The sequence below is a fragment of the Toxotes jaculatrix genome, chromosome 18, assembly GCF_017976425.1.
Source record: "Toxotes jaculatrix isolate fToxJac2 chromosome 18, fToxJac2.pri, whole genome shotgun sequence".
Lineage (NCBI taxonomy): Eukaryota > Metazoa > Chordata > Actinopteri > Toxotidae > Toxotes > Toxotes jaculatrix.
The window spans coordinates 5996737-6010979 of NC_054411.1; positions in this window are offsets into that span (position 1 = coordinate 5996737).

The following is a 14243-nucleotide window of genomic DNA, read 5'->3' on the forward strand; positions in this document are numbered from 1 at the left end:
ATTACAGTATTGCAGTAAACAGTTGTATTTCATATAAAGGCCACTGTGAGATGTTCGAATGTTCAACAATAAATTAGTTCAACAATGAGCTTGTGAGTGATTCAGAAAATATAATGCTGCTGTTGAAGGAAAATTTGAAGTTAAGGTTAAGGTACCTAAAACAAAAAAAATTTTAAAAATTAAGTCTGTCATGTCATGTTCTGTTGAAGCAAACATTGAGCCTGGTTCAACTTAATGGCTGGAGCGCTATGCATTGGCAAAACAGTATACGTGTACAAAAATTTAAGACAATTCATCCAATCATTGATAAGATATTTCAGTTTGGACCATAGTGGCGGACTGAGAGACCGATAGCTAAAAAGGAAACGATCGCATGAAGGTCATGACTGTACAGTGATCTCATTCTTTTTGAAATATTAAAACACAACATAAATTGTTGGTGGGAAGCTGGTATTAACATCAAACACGATATCTATCCATTCACTAACCTTGACCTCCACAATTTAAGTTTCCACCACGATACATAAATGTCAGAGACTTGTCTTCCCATTAAAAATGACACCATATGTCATTTGTGGAAGCAGCTTATTACGACCTACAGTTACATTTTACTGTGAAACACCATCTAGCAGTCATGTGAGACAGCATCAGTCTTTTCAGCAAATGCCCCAAAATGACATGTTTATGTTCAAGTGACAAAGTGACAAGGTCGGGGTGAATGGATTAGTCGACAGACACTGGAGTTTTGAACACGGGCTGCTATTTGTTTCCAACCTCAAACTGGTGCTCTGCATTGTTTCTTTCTTCCATGATCATTCCACAACTGAAACCACTTGTGTATTATTGTAACCATGACAACGAATGTCTACTAACCTTAACAAAGTACTTAACTTAACCCAGGCCATGACCATCCAAGTTGTTTTTGTGCCGAAACCTGACAAAACCTTGTCGCACTGTAAAAGGCTTAGTTATTTATTTTTCACTGATTTCAGTGACAGCGATTTTTAACATTTTATCTCCTGCTGCCACAGGGGTGCTAATTCAGGAAACACTCCCACGGGTCATATCAGAGAGTAGGGACAAACGGTTGGAGGACTTGAAATGTCACACTACCTTTCACATTGGCAGAATCATCCAGTAAGAACATACAGCCATTTCTGGGGAAACTGGGTTGAACTGCTTCAGATTTCCTTTACCTCAGTGACAAACAAATTCCCATTTTGGAGAACTGTCCACTGAGCATCCTCACAGTCTTAGTGGCACATTCTAACATAACAGTGAATTCGACCATAGGGATGAATTAGAAAATAGCTGCATCCTCTCAGTAGGAGAGCAGGTATGTTTTTTTTGGTTATCTATTGGAAACAGCAAAGTGAAACAAAAACAAGTACAAGTACTACTTCTTTCTCTGTTGGACACCAGCATGTTTTCAAGTCAGAAATGGCAGAGTAGATTCATTGATTATTTTTAGTCGGAGTCTGTGTTTTCATGAAGCTGGGAATCTGTCTGCAAGCCAGTGGTGCATCAGCATTCAATGATAACCTGATTCTGTGTGTTCATCCAAATATGTGAGTCACGTAGCTGAAAGTTGTTTCTCATCACAGTGACTACCACGGCCCACCCGGGTGGTTACCTTGACACACAAACAGAAACGCAAACACAATACTGCTGTCCATCTTGTTTTGTGCTCTGCTGTTTATTGTCTACACGTTTACATTGTTGCGCAGAAAGCAACTGCAAGCTATGAAAAAAATGGAATGAAATGTCACTATTAATCATATGATTGTGGACCCTGATAGAAGTAGAAGAAAAAGATATAAAGGATGATCTGGTGCCAAATGTGGGTCTGCTGGTGCTGAGTTGAGCCAGTGCACAGCTAAGGCACCGTGTGATTCTGTATTTTTGATTGTTAGTGTGTATTTGTTTCTAAATACCATGTCAGGGATGATTTATGTGGATACTTTGAAGGAGGTTTTGTTGAGGTTCAGCGTCAGAAAATCAGGTGGCATTATTCATGACAAAACTGAAATTAGCTTATTCTCCATCATCACACTGGGTGTGCAATTACAATGCTGATGGATCACTGACCCATCTTTCAGAGGCATGTCTTAAAAGGGGGGAAATGTGAACAAATCTACTCTGGTTGAAATTATAGAAATTATATTATTGTTCTTTGAAAGCTGAAACAAAGATGGCACATACTTTCTGGTAGTGCATGTTTACATGTCTCTCGTGTAACGTAACATTTAATTTTCATGTCCCTCGCTCAATCTCAGCCTCTTGCACTGCATCCATCCATTTTGCTGCTTCAATCTGCCTCAGTCTTTTAAGGCTCTCCTTTTAACAATGTTCCACCTGAAGCGGGTGTGAAACTAGTTGACTGACAGTCACTCTTCAAAGTACACACTGTCCTTTTCCTGTGGCATAGCCACAGGCATCAAACAGCTAATTCAGGTCAGTAGTCAGGCACTCGTCCCACGTATCTCTGGCAGCAACTACAAATGAGTGGAGCTTTGTGTGTTCAATGACATATTTAATTCTTCTACAGGTAGGTTACATCTGTGACCTTTACTGACTAAGGCTTACATCCCATGCATACATTGACCATATTTTTATGACTATATATATCTATATATCTTTATATATATCTTTATCTATATCTATATCTATATCTATATATATTGTCACTGACAATACACATCACATCACTTCATTATCAGCCATTTTCCCAACATCCACTGGGGGCTTGTCTGGATTTGCAGCTTGTTCAATAGGTTTATGAGCAGAGGAGGTGATGATCCTCATATTACACAGATAGATTTGAATAAGATGTACAGTCATTACAGTGAAGGTAGTGGCCATGTTATCTCTGGTTATAAAAACTGGAGGAGTTTGCTTTTTGAGTTCTTGCTATTTCAATGATGCGCCTGTTAGCTCTGGTGAGAAACCTGAGAAGAAACCTGAAGAAAGCAATGAACAGTTCGTGAAAGAAGAAAAATAAGTGTCTTCGGGCTGAGCTTAAACTGGAAGGAAAAAAAATTAAATGTGAAATAATGAAGAAGTTTGAGCTGCACATGAAATAAAGCTTAAATTTCTCCCGGGTTTCTAACACATTACATAATATATTATCTATATGAGAAATGACATGACAGTCTGCTGTTCATTAAAAATAAAACCTCACCAGGATAGTTAGGTATTATTTCCTGTTGCTTCTAATGTTCATTATTTCAATATTCTTTCTTAGAATCGTTGTAAGTCCTACAGCAAACTGCAAATTAAGTCCTAAGTGGATTAAAGTTAATTGCAGAGACACTGTTGGCCTGTCATTTCATGTTCCTGTATATATACTCTCTGTATTATACGTGCTCATAGTTCAGGCTGCAAAGAACATTTTAACCAATAAAAATAGAAAGTTAAATAAAATACTACTACTACTACTACTAATAATAATAATAATAATACAATATCAATAATAAATGCACATGTAAAGATAAATACTTCTTCCACCACTGGACATAATTAAAAATATTTTAACACAGGCGTGACAGTTAACCTTTCAGGGCCCTGCCCACGCCTCTAGTCTGCTGCTGCACATTTCAAGCTAACCTGCAAACAGCCACTCTTCAGGAGGACAAAATCGTCCTGCTGCTCAGTATTTGGATTATCTATGGACCTCAAAACTTTCTGCAGGAACGGGACTTTATTTTTCTGCTGTGTTCGAATCTTTCCTGATGTGAACGCCGCTTCAATTGAACCAGGTAAGTGCATGTGTTTGCGCACCTGTTGGCCTGTGCTCCAGCTGAAGGCAACAAAAAAACGAAGTTGACAAAACCGCTATTATTTGCTTTTTCTGAGTTCTCTATGTCCGTTCCAGTGCTTAGAAAGTGAGACTGAAAGTGCGTTTTTGACCTGAATAGTTGTAGCTGCATTTTCCCCGTCTCACTGTCTAAACAAACGAACCTTAAGATGCTTACATTGTTGTTGTTGTTGGCTTTATTTACATGTGTGTTGCGTGTTTTAAGTGGGTTTTTTTTGTGCGTTGCATTTTCTGGGTGCTGTTTAATGCTGCTTCTGCTGTTTTTATGCTAATTTGTGAAATACTTTGTTGTTGTTAGTTGATTGGCAGAAAAATAATCAGCAATTATTTTTATAATGGATAAATAATTTTTTAGAAGAAAACATGCCAAAGTGGTTTTTGGACTGTTTACTCAATAAAACAAGACATTTTTAAGATGCCAACGGACTGACTACTGACCAACTGACTAATCGATTAATCAAGGAAATAATAGACAGATGAATCTATAATAAAGATAATTGTTGGTTGTAGCTCTGGTCTTGAGGAGAGTGAGTATTGTGTGATAGCTTTACTGCTGTCTTGGACAAAGCCCCCCGCATAAGTATTTCTCTTTGTTCAAGATTCAATTTAATTATCACTACACAGGACAGAAGGTTGTATGATGAAATCACAGATGTAGTCCCTTTATGCTACTCACTAAAAACGTTATATGAATGAATGAATGAATGAATAAATAAATAAATAAATAAATAATCAAGTCATAAAAAATAATGGTCATGTGTAACTCATCATGGCTCCAGCTGAGTTACCCATAGCTATACACTTCATATTCAGCAAAGCGCTAGAGAAATATTTCACCCGTTATCAGTGTATGTAGGGCCGTTCCCTCACTCTTCTTCATATCATAATCGCATCTACACTGCTGAGCTTCTGTTCTGTGGTTTACACTGCTTCTGCGCTCAGCTGCCAACCTTAATCTTACAGTCATGGACTGATGGTCATCTGGTGACTATCGTCTCTCCATATAACGTTTCATAAGAGAAGACTTGCTGCTACAAGGCATTAACACTGAGATAAGTGAACAATTACCTGCTGCATAGCTGAGGTGTCTTAACCTGGTGCTTCATCTCAGGTGGAACTGAGTGTTTAGATTTATCCATCTCTGTTCACTGCTGATGTGTACTTCCTGTTATAGTGCCTTTATATGTTTATTTTTTTTATTGTTCATTTTAGCTTTTTCTCTAAAAACTAAGCCTTGTTATGCTTTCATCATCAGTAGTGAGAGCTGTCTCAAAATTGTTCCATTTTGGACTTTGAAGAATAAGAGTGTGTCTTGAAAGCTTTAAACCCTCGTCCTCCGCATTATATCACTATTGGAAAATAACCCGTGGTGAGTCTCAGAAGTTAGGATGATGTGAGACATTACACAGAAGTGACGAACATTAGTGTTTTCCTTTCATCTTTAAGTCAGTTTATTGGGAACATTTGGGAAAGATTTACATGGTCTTATGTCTAAAAATTGAAAAACAGTGACAACAGCCACATTATCTATGAGACACATACTTGTTGAATGGTTTCTCTTTTCTGGTTTTGCTTCCAGAAGCTGTATTTGAATTATCTTTTTTTAAAAATAAAGTTTGTATGTAAAGGCATTGACAGCTTGAGATATCTGAAAAAGAAAAGACATACAAACAAAACAAGAGCATTGTTGGCTTTTTTTTTTTTTTTAAAGCTGGACTGAAGAGACTATCTCTAATGGATCCAAGAGCAATATATACAGTATTCAGTACAACTGCAGAAAACAGAGAACAGCCTGAAGGATTTGTTTCCATAATTGCCTCCCAATTAAGAAGCTAACTAAAACAGTGTGTCCTGCAGCAGTTTCCTCTGCTTTGTACTCAAATTCCAGACATATTAAGTTGTGCCTAAACTCAAATGACACATGTCGTTTGGAAGATAATCATTCTCTTTATTAGTTTGTGCTGCTGGCCCAGTAATTCCTGCTTATTGTGGTGTGAAACAATCCCCAATGTATTACTCAAGCGTATCGGACAGCAACCATTTCATATTTTGAAATGCAAAATATAAAAATAAAATATATTTGTAGTTTCACAAAAAAAAAAAGGTTTAATGCAGAAAAACCTCTTCCATATTAATTTAAGCTTCACTGTGGGACCTACAAAATTAGAAAAGAATGGGGCTGTCGGTTTAATTCCTGAGATAAGTGTTTAAAAAAAAAAAAGAAGCCGTGCAAGGAAGTGAATGACCAACTTCTTTATTATACAACCACTGAACTGCCACTGAGTTGAGGTGACTAGAAGAGACTGCCCTCTCAGGAAGAACGGCAGCATCAGTCCTTTCAGCAAAGGCTACAAAACGACTTCTGTTTATGTTTAACTAATGACGCAATGAAAACCTCGAGCAGCTGTAGAAATTATGATGTGACCAAGGTAGGAAGCAAGGTGGCCCAAACTGTAGCGTTTCCCTAAACACAATCAAGCTGATTATGTGCTTAACAAAACATGACCAAAAACCAAACTGCACATTTAAAAAAAAAAAAAAAAAAAAAAATGCTCCTTGTGCTGTGACGGTGCTGTTAATCTTAGATAAACACACACGTAATAATGATGAGTTTTGCTTCCAGTGGCATGAAATATGCAATCAGAGCTACTTCTGATTGTGTGGTTTCTAGAAAATGTGATCATATCTTGGAAAATTTGAATTATTTACTCCGGCCTATGATTATATATTAATGAATTATAATTACCTCTGCTTTAATTTTAATTTCTCAGATGTAATTTTGTGGATTATCATTGTTTTTTTTTCTACATTGTGCAGCAGTCCTGATTGATGCTTAAATAACTTACCTGGAGCTGAAAATGTAGTTTTAAATCATGTCGGCACACAGACTCCTTGAGTCTTTACAAAGGTGAAAATGTAAACTTTGTGAAATTTCTGTGATTGACTGACTGAGAAGGATGCGTGCTTGCTCTCTCTTGTCTGATCAGGCTGGAGGGAAGGAAATGGAAGCAGAAGTTTAGTATAATGATAAAATCTTACTATATAAGGAGCTTGCCTTTTGGGTCTGGCCTTTCTATACAAGATGACAGTTGGATCAAAGTGTTTTAATAAGTCAGTCTGTTTGGTCTGACTGCAGCAAGGCTTGTTAAATTATGTCAGGGCTAATGGATATTATTGTTATTGATTAAATCTTTATTTTGCTTAATTGGTTACAAATCAGGATTTTTTTGCAACAGTCTTTTGACCAACAGTTATTCATAATAACCCAAAGATATTTAAGTTATTATGAGATAAAAGAGCAAATACTCACTAAGTTACTAAATTATTAAAGTAAATTATTTTTCAGTAAATTATTTTTCAAATATCTTCAATGGGTCTACAGCTTCATTCATATTTAATCTCTTGTATCTGTGCTGGATGAGTGTGTACTGTTGCTTTATGAAACCTGTTTGCAAACTGTGATATCTGGATGTCCTGTCTGCTCCCGTCTTATCTGTCAAGTGTCATTTTGGGTACCAGGCCTATAGTAAAGGGGACATGGGGCAGTTAGTCAGTTAGGACAAACCAGGCACCATACTTCTCTGAAGAAGTGCATATTGCAATCATTTTGTCAGTGTTGTGCCAGGAAAAGATCTGTTGTTTTTAATGAGAAGACAGATTTCAAACAGTCAAACAAGGACACAGGCGTTGCACAATATTACAGATCTTTGTCTTGATGTAGTGTATAGCTGTAGCATGCTGTTATTGAGAAGAGGACAATATATCCAGCTTGCATGCACTCTGCATGATAAAAGCCTTCCAATTGTAGGACAGACACTGTATGTGCCACAAATAGGTCAGTAGAAGCATGACAGACAGCGCCGTCAGGCACTTAATGCATTGTAGCAGATGGAATTAGACAATGTTGTGTCTTATCATGGGAAATTAAGTGTTGAAAATTGGATTTAATGACGTGCTATATAGCATTGCCATTCCTTTAAAAAGGGGCAGTAAAGGGCTTTTTACAATCCTGAGCCTTTTTTTAAATAAAATGCCATCATTATGCAACATCATTGTTCCCCTCTGGATCAATGGCACACACAGGTGGAGGTGGATGAAAAGGGAACCACCTGTTGTGTGACATTTAGCAGTTAATTTTCATTGTAGCTTGTTTTGAGAAGAAATGTTTCATTTCCTTTTAATTTACCACAAAGTTAAGTAAGCACCACGACGTTCTCTCGGTGGAAAAATATCTTCCAGGCGTTCTCGACTGGAGTGAGAATAGTAATCTCATGAGGCTGCTGCCTGTCATATTTCCGTAATTCTTGATGGGATTCGTATGCTGTAAACTATTCAGATTGAGCGTGGCAGTTCAGAAAAACTGCAACATCAAAGCTAAATGTCTGGTTTCTTCGGCTTCAACACATCCGAATTAGAGTTTGTCCCATCCCTCTGAGACGTGAAACATTTCTGTGTGCCGTGACTAAAACAGGCATGCATCACCTTTTCTCAAGATTTTAACAGCAAACAGGACAAAAACATTAATTGGGCTTCAGGGATCTTTAACAGCGTCTGTTCAATTGTGCCTAAATACACTTCCTCAATTTATATGACACCTTTAAAATGCAATTCAGAAACACAAAAGTGATCAGATGAGAAAAGGCTTGCCTGATATAGAGCCCTGGGATGTAAATGACTTCGGCTAATTGCTGCATTTAGACACCCAGTGTGGTTGAAAAGAGGAGAGCAATTGGAAGGAAGGCATGAGCTGCAGGTGCAATGGAAAAGGATGAAGTGTGACGTCTATTTTCTTTGTAAGAAAAATGCAGTACTGAAAGAGAATGTATTGCCTCATTTTCATTATAGATAAGATGATGCCTGTATCATCATATCAGTATCTATACTGCAACTACAATGACTACCACTGCTGCAGTTACTCCTCTTAAGCCTTAATGTTGGTTCCTTTAAATGAAGCAGAAGAAAACACCTAAAGATGTCATCTCATTACTAAAATTGTACGTGATTTGTCAGAGAGGGTGCTGAGTCTTTGAGAGTGTTGTAAATCTCTGCCTTGTCTTTGTGGAAGAATAATGTGAACATCAGAGAAAATCCTCCCAGCTGGTATCAGGGCTCGAAATGTTTGTGCCGAATGAAACGTGCACAGATGTTTCAGAAATACATCATTTCAATAAAGCAGCCATTTCTATTCATACAATCTCCGTGGCACATTGACTGGATCATATTAACCCATTTGCTGTGAGCAGGAATACGGGGAGAAACACAGACAGAGTGGAGCCTTTTTCTTTTTTTCTTTCTTTCTTTTCCTCCAAACACAATTGCAGTGTTTCATTTGTAGCTTTCAATGTTTTCATCTCACTGCAGCAGTTCTGAAAATTACAACAGGTATCAGTGAGCTGTTTAACCATTGAGGTAAATGACCCTGGAGGTTCAATTACGTAAATCTATTCATTTTCTAAATGGAAAGTATTGATTGAATTGATGTTAATACATGGATGTGAGGATGTCCCTTAGAAAGAGAAATTGGTCTTGAGCCATACACATACCACTTGGATTTTTTTCTAAGTGGTTTGTGTTTTTCTTTACAGCAAGTTGGTAAACATGGAGTGAAAGAAATGAGCTGTTTTGCAAATGGACGTGCAGCAGCTCTGAGGTTACGAGACTTCCTGACTTGCTAAAAAAACAGCTTTGTGAATTTACATTTGGCTGAAACAACAAAATTTGAATATCCCTCATTTTTTGTTTTTGCTGGAATTGGTTGAGTTTAAGAGGAGAAGCTGCAGGTTGTGTTTTAAGTGAAAACAAAATGTTTTTTGAAGTTTCAGATGGTATACAAGCTGCATAATCTTCACGTTGTTTGTTAGATTCTTAGACATGAAAGGGAAAAGCAATTTGTTAGACTACAAAAAGTGTGCTCCATCTCTCTTGAGTTTATGCTGGCCTAACAAACTGTAGGTTTAATGAACAGAAATTCTTGCTGAAGAAAAAGAAAATACTGATGTTTTGAGCAAAAAAAAATTAAAACTTGCAAATATAAAAAATGCAGGGGGATGCAGGGGGATAGAAGCCTTTCAAAGTCACATTATTTCCTTTAATCTGAATGATGCCTGCTTCTTTGTTCGTTTCTTCTGACGCTTACAGAACTGGAAACTCAGCTCATTAAAGACATAAGCAGTCACTTTAAGCTTGATGACTAAGTGGTACTCAGCTTGGTAAATCAAAAAGTGAAAATTTACAAGGTTGAAATCACTGCCGTCTGGAGCTGTAAATTCACAGAGAGGAAATGCTGCAGGTGAAACAGAAGCCATTAGAGAAGCCCAATCTCAGTAAGTCTCTTCGTACCAAAAAAAAAAGTTCAACAGTTAAAGACAGAACTATTTTCGCAGCATTTCATCAGGTATTGTGGCTTTAAAGCAGATTAACATCCCCGCATGATTAAATAAAAGTAGTACATGATGTAGAAAATGATTCTTCTTTGCGTTACATGAAAACATTTCCCTGTTGTCATCCCACAGAAAGAACTGCATAACCTGCAGCCATGTTTGTTCCCATTGCTTGTTCCTTTAATGTGTAGGTAGAGTTCATTGTTTGAAATAAACAACATCAGATACAACTGAAACTTTGTTGAGGGCTTCACTGTATCTACTGTATGTAAACTCTAAAGCCATATAAGAAAGTGTGTTCATGGACATCTCATCTGTAAAGTAAGTTTCAGACGACCAAATGTGGTATCCTTGTAATAGGTATTTTTCAGTGTCTGTAAACCTTTTATACACAGAATCACAAGTGTATCATTAACTGGCAGGTCCCTCCAACATATTATCACACTGGTGGAGTGCTCTGAATAGATTATTCATAGTGCCTGATAACTGTGTGGGATGTCTGTGTAGGAGTGGGGATAGAAGGATAGAAGCAGGAGCCACTGAATTACCTCAGCGACTACCAACAGCTGATGTCTTCATCACATTTACCACCAGGCCTTTATCTGAACAATCATACATTTTAGCAGGAACTTCGGGTTTTACAGCAGCACCAGTTTAACAGGAGAAAAGTTAAGTAATGGAAGCTCCTCCATCGATCTCAGGGTAAAGTGAGCTAAATGAAGTGGTCTGAATTGTTCCTCCTCGTTGAAAATCAACCGTCTCCCTGTCAACAAATCAGCAAATCCATTCAAACATGCAGCCGATGTGTAATGCAGCAAACCTTTGTCTGTATGTCCTTTGGATGTGTTTTCTTGGAATGAGGCCTGCAACTTATGACTTTTCTTACCTGTTTGTTTATTTAATCAATTAATCATTTAATTTATCAATTGTCCAAAATAATGACAAATGATTAGTCACATACCAACAATATCAACGGTCATTTCTGTGCTACTTGAAATTGCGAACTTTAGTTATGCAGGTATTGGACAACAAACCAAATTAGTGGGCAAATTAAAATTTTGACCTCATGGTGGCGTTAGAGAAAAAGTATTTTCAGCACCAAATTCATTCGGGTTCGGATTTTGAAACCATGAATGTCTGTGCCAAATAATGTGCCAATCCATATATTAGATGTTGAGATATTTCCTTGGAAATTCCAAATTAAATTAAAATAAACTTTGACCTGCTGGTGGTGCTAGGCACCATCAATATCTGTACAAAATTTCATGGCAGTCCATCCAACAGTTGTTGATATATTTCAGAACTGAACTAGCACGGCTAATAAACCTCTCAGTCTGCTATGTTCTGCTCAGTAAACAGCAAAATTATTTTTAAATTATCTCAAATATATCTTTTAATTATAGCATTTCTTTGCCTATTGGCTGTTGGATATGCCGATATCGATATCTCTGCAATGCGTTGTCATTATCACCCAGTACATCGGCCAGGCCAGTTAATTGGTCCAGCTGTACTCTTGATCTCATTTTTAATGGAAACAACATAAATAATTGACCGGTGCTGCCTTGAGTTTTTCAGTTATCATGTCAAGAATATTATTACTGATACTCAGCTATGGTTTTGACCCAAAAGGTTCATCCGATTTCTCTTGTTACATGTAAATGTGTAGTTTTGCTAGGGCACATAACGTGGGAGTTTTCCTCATGTTAAATTCATTACAAATTAAGGATATTATGACAGTATCTTGAAGTATCCGAGGAATATTGTGCCTTTAATAAGCCTAATTTAGTCAAAGATTAATTAAAGGTGTATTTTCTGCTTCAACATATGCACTTACAGATTGGCTTATTAGTATTCGGGAAGCATTTGGAGAGGCTAAGGGCTTTGTTTGAGATGTAATCACGTCTCAAATTAACACAACAAAAGGTTTAAGTATGATGCTCATCGGAGGTCAAACAGAGACACTCCCTGAAGATGAAATAGCCAGGTAAAGGAGGCAGGTTACACCCAGAAGACCATGTAGGTGCATTAAGCCGTATATCAGGAATACTAATGCTAAACAGTGCCCTGAAATTCTAATTGTGTTCCTGTTAATCAACAAGACTGACAACAGGCTGGGTGAGCTCTAGAGGACTGGGAGGAAATCTATTAACATACAATATGTTGCTGTGCTTGTTAAAATAATGGAAAAGCTTTGGGGTGGGGGTGGCTGGGGTAGGTGCATTGTTCTCCTCGCTGTCGCTTTAGTTAATTGCAAATCTGAACCCTTTAAAGCCGGATGGAAGTTTGTGCAGTTTGACAAGCTTCATGAAGACTTGAACTCCACACTCCCAATGAATTGTGTCTCTGGGTAATCCTAATTGAACATGTATTGGCCAGGCAGCTTACGTTGTTTTGGCACTTATTAATAGCACACTGAAGTAGAATTCTAATGTGGTTTCTACAATTGAAATAAGAGATAAACAAGAGTCCAGATCTCTTTGGCCTGCGGAGGCCAGTAATGGTTGACTTGTCACTACAACTCTTCTAATTGGGCCCTAGGTGAAGACAGGATGGGGCTTAAGGGACTGACTGGTTTTATTTTTCAGATCTGTTCTTATAAAGCAGTTGTGGTTTAGATTTGAATGTCTTTGCTCTACATTAAAAGGGCTATGGGCTGCAGTCTACCTTTGGAAATCTGCTTTTAAACAGGGCACAGGACCTCTGTAGCTCTTGAAAAGTTTTGAAAAGCATTGAATTTAGAAAAAAAAGCTTTAGAAGGTATTAAAAAGTCTTGAATATAAACCATTAGTGAGACTGATGTGTAAACAAACAGTGCATGCAGGAAGCTGTTTGGTCCTTATTGTGGAGTTTGAGTCAGCACAGCCAGACCCGTAGCAAACACTGTTAATATTACTAGCTACAGTAGTGAGGAAGCTTATTGACTCATAAGGGGCAAGTGTCAGTTTTAGCAAAGACCTAAATTAACTTCATTTTTACTACAGCTGAGATGTACTGACAAAACTTGATAAAAAAAAATATCAGTAATTTAATGTATTTGATTAACAGAGATCTTAATGTCTCTACTAGTTTCCCACCATTCTTTGACCAGTATGGCTGTGAGAGAAATGTATTCTACGTGGTGGTTAAAAAAAAAAAAATTGGTGAACCTTGTAGAAACCCTGGAAGGACTATCACTGCAATATGCTACACATCCAGGTTTTGTCAAAACTGTCCAAATTAGCCCTGAAAGACCTATTTCCTGTTTATAAATAGCAGCTGGGAGAAATCTGACAACAGAAACACACATTTAATTCATTTTTGCTCGATAAAACTGAAACATAGACTCATTAAAGCCTCTGCTGGAGTATGTGTAACAGAGCCAACCGAGCCTGACGTGGGTGCTCACTGCTTGTGACTGAATGTTCACAAGCCTGGGTCCCAGGAGTGCTGGGCAGAGAGGCTTCACTATGGTGCCTCATCTTCTCGGCAGACAGCAGAGAGTGGCAGCCCCGGGGGAGGGCCACTCAGTCTCGTCTGCTCACTGGCGAAGGCACAGACATGTACTGTCAGATATGTCCTTCTGCTCTGTAGCCAAACTTCTGTGGTTACATGAAACTACATGACCTCTTTACCCCTTATCTTGTTAGATTTTTGGCATGTTTGGAAATTTTTACCGTTTCTGTACCCTCGGGGTCATGCTTGGACAGACAAAGTGTGAGAGTGTCCTAAAAGTTGATTTTGAGGCCATGATAAAAGGTGTGACAATGACCTCTCATGGAAAATACCGAAACCTCTTTTAGTGGGCGTTCAAACCTAAAAATAGCACTATGTTTAAAAAATAGGAAAAAAAAAAGAAAGGCTGTGTTAGTGTGGGCGTGTTGCTACAGGTGAGAAGATGAAAATAAGAAAATGTATCCGGGAAGGCAAGTTTTAGCAATTCATTTTTCTGGTCTATATATCAGTGATGCTATTTCTAAATTATCCAAAACATAGTTTGACATTTTTGTACTGCAGGTTTTCCTCACTTCAACTGACATATACAACAATATAGTATCTACAAAAAAGCT